The sequence below is a fragment of the Oryx dammah genome, unplaced genomic scaffold (genome assembly GCF_014754425.2).
Source record: "Oryx dammah isolate SB20612 unplaced genomic scaffold, SCBI_Odam_1.1 HiC_scaffold_5, whole genome shotgun sequence".
Classification (NCBI taxonomy): domain Eukaryota; kingdom Metazoa; phylum Chordata; class Mammalia; order Artiodactyla; family Bovidae; genus Oryx; species Oryx dammah.
In genome coordinates, this window is record NW_024070189.1 from 50766015 (window position 1) to 50769720 (window position 3706).

General features: G+C 38.7%; 1 non-coding gene across 1 annotated transcript; it reads left to right on the plus strand.

The window, feature by feature from the left end:
• Positions 1–1836: 1836 nt before the first annotated feature.
• On the plus strand, positions 1837–1940 carry LOC120864985. Its single transcript, XR_005721311.1, has one exon. It is a non-coding gene; the product is annotated as a U6 spliceosomal RNA (small nuclear RNA).
• The last annotated feature ends 1766 nt before the right edge of the window (positions 1941–3706 follow it).

A 3706-nucleotide genomic window follows, 5' to 3' on the forward strand; every position in this document is an offset into this window, starting at 1 on the left:
CCCTGAGTGCAGAATATATGAACAAATATTAAATCCATCATTTTTGAGAGAAAGAACCATTTAAAAAAAAATGTAGAATACTGGACATTTTACTTAGGTCTTCTGTTTCCTCCATGCTTTCCAATCATTATTTTTTCATAAGCATCTCCAGAGCTGAACTTCTTGTAGATCTAATGTCAATATCCTTTCCTTCCAAGGATTTTTCATGAGTGACTTTTCACCTTTGACGAAACTTCACCAAGTTACCTAGGGATTCACAGCTGGTCACATATAAAGATTTATTTGTATTTCTGATTCTTTTCACTGTTTAAACCATGGTTTACCTTAAATTGCATTTCAAAGGATGCTTTCCTCACTTCCATTCTTCCTGCTTCTTCAGAATTTTCCTAAGTGTCTTCTGTTCTTACTTTGGAAATGGCAACATTTCTGTCTTTGCTATATGTAGTTCAATGTTTAAACAACATAATTTGTTCAAATATAATCTTGAATATAACTATGCAAGTGAAAAAGTGAAAATGTTAGTCACTCAGTCGTGTCTGACTCCTTGCAACCCCATGGACTGTAGTCCGCCTGACTCCTCTGTCCATGGAATTCTCCAGGCAAGAATATTGGAGTGGGTTGCTAGTCCCTTCTCCAGGGAATCTTCTGAATCCAGGGATTCAACCTGGGTCTCCTGCAGGTAAACTGCAGGTAAATTCTTTACTGTCTGAGCCAACTGAGAAGCCTGAATATAACCATAACATACATAATAAATAAGAGTGTTTTGTTTCCGAACAGAGATGGGAGGACTAGTATGCTTCATCTAGCCTCCCCCTACATTTGTACAGTTGTTCAGTGATTAAGTCCTGTCTAACTCTGCAACCCCATGAACAGCAGCACACCAGGGTTCTTTGTCCTTCACTATCTCCCAGACCTTGGTCAAACTCTTATCCATCGAGTCAGTGATGCCATCCAACCATCTCATCCTCTGTTGCTCCCTTCTCCTCTTGCCCTCAGTCTTTCCTGGCACCAGAGTCTTTTCCAATGAGTCACTCTTCACATCAGGTGGCCAAGTACAGAGACCATAACTTTTCAAGTCATTTGGACACATCTGGCATTTAGGATGGGGGTACCTGCCAAGACTTATACACTTACTTTATTGATCAAAATGAAAGAAGAAAAAGATACAAACTGTTTGAAAATCACAACAATGTCAAGTGTACTTTTCTCCCTATTTTCCTCCTATATCTCAGTTGCTCAGAGGTATGCTAAATATTCCTGTCATGAAGAACGGTATGTTTCTTCACTGAACACATGATTCAGATTAGCCATCCCTTCTCTTCATTTTTAAAGGTGTCTTCTCATTTCCCATTATATCAAAAATTTCATTCACTGTACTTGCTTCAGCAGCACACATAGTGAAACTACTCATTCGCTGATTTGCTGAGTCATTACCGAACATCAATTTCAAGGTTGGTGGAAGTTACTGAAGATGAATCAGATACAAGTCTTGCCTTCAAGGATCTTATAACAGGGTAGGCAAGGCATATGCCCAATGTAGCTCTATTTTGAAATAAAAAGCGTTAATTGCCAAACAATATAGTGGCATGGGAATTTAGAATGAAAAATTGTACTATCAGCTGAAATATGAAGAAAAAGTTTATAGGAGACATGAAATCTGAAAAAAAAAAGCCTTGAAAAATGAAATGAACCTTGAGAAATGGGGTCAACAGAGAGATATGTGGGGTAAGAATCAGGAGATGTATGTCTGGAGGAACAGTGATATCACATAGCTTAATTTGACTGTAACAAAATGTGAATGAAATAACGACAAATACAATTAGGAAAAGATATTAAGTGCTCACTTCGGCAGCACATATACTAAAATTGGAATGATACAGAGATTAGCATGGCCCCTGCACAAGGATGACATGCAAATTCATCAAGAATTCCATATAAAAAAGAAAAGGATATTGGGACCACAATGTAAAGGACACAATACCTGGATCTCGGGACTCATTCAGCTTTATCTCTCATGGCTTCTTCTTCCTGATATTTTTTAATGTCAAATATTTTATAGGAAGTCTGAATACCAGATTCAGTTCAGTTCAGTTGCTCAGTCATGTCCGACTCTTTGCGACCCCATGAATCGCAGCACGCCAGGCCTCCCTGTCCATCACCAACTCCCGGAGTTCACTCAGACTCATGTCTATTGAGTCAGTGATACCATACAGCCATTTCATCCTCTGTCGTCCCCTTCTCCTGCCTCCAATCCCTCCCAGCATCAGACTCTTTTCCAATGAGTCAACTCTTCTCATGAAGTGGCTAAAGTACTGGAGCTTCAGCTTTCGCATCATTCCTTCCAAAGAAAGCCCAGGGCTGATCTCCTTCAGAATGGACTGGTTGGATCTCCTTGCAGTCCAAGGGACTCTCAAGAGTCTTCTCCAACATCACAGTTCAAAAGCATCAATTCTTTGGCGCTCAGCCTTCTTCACAGTCCAACTTTCACATCCATACATGACCACTGGAAAAACCATAGCCTTGACTAGACAGACCTTTGTTGGAAAAGTAATGTCTCTGCTTTTGAATACCAGATTAATGCTCTATTAAAAGAAACATCTTTGTTACTTATTCTGCTTTAAATATTTGCTGAGTATGGACAACTTTTGGCATGCCAAATTGAAGAGCAATATGATATACCTTTATAAGTTAGAGAATATAATAAATGGAAACAGTTCTCACTTACATATAATCAATAAGGAAATATTATTTTAATACTTGGCCAATGTTAGAACAAATGACATTTAAAGTGGAGTTGAAAAAGATATTTTACTGGAAATGAGCTAAGCTTTATGAGTAATATTTGGAAAAAAAGTAAAATGAAAAATTATCAAAGTTGTTTGAAAAAAATATTACAAGCTGTGGTTTTAAAATATATTTAAGAGAAGTGAAAGTCACTCAGTTTTGTCCAACTTTTTGGGACCCCGTGGAGTATACAGTCCATGGAATTTTCCAGGCCAGAATACTACAGTTGGTCACCTTTCCCTTCCCCAGGGATTCTTTCCAAACCAGGGTTCAAACCCAGGTCTCCCGCATTGCAGGCAGAGTCTTTACCAGCTGAGCCACAAGGGAATCCCAAGAATACTGAAGTGGGTAGCCTATCCCTTCTCCATGGGATTTTCCCAGCCCAGCAGATTCTTTACCAACTGAGCTATCTGTATTCTATCTTTACCTCTTTCTATCTATCTATCCCAATATTCATTCATTGTAACAATTACTATGGCAAATGCCATAACAGATTGGTGGTGCTAGGAAAAAGTGTTGCCACGTGATAATCTCCCTTAACAATGCTGATTACCATGCCAAACATACCCGCTTTAGGAGAAACATTGGAACATTGACCATTACAAGTCATCTGGCCTTGGACAGGTTACATTGTCCTCTTAGAACAAAGATTATTCATTTATGCCACATAGAGACTAGACCAAATGTTTTCTAATTTCAAATAATAACAATAATAGTAATTTTGTCTTCCATGATGCATAACTTGTCTATGAGGAAACTGCCCTGCCCAGTTCATCTGAGGAAAAAGAAGCTCTAAGCCATTTTTTTATTATGGGAAGACAAGGGCACTAACTGGACAAAGCTGGACATATGGTCCTAGGGCAGTCAATCCATAGGTCGAGAATATTTTGCTCAAAGACTTCTGAATAAGAGAGGCAATGGA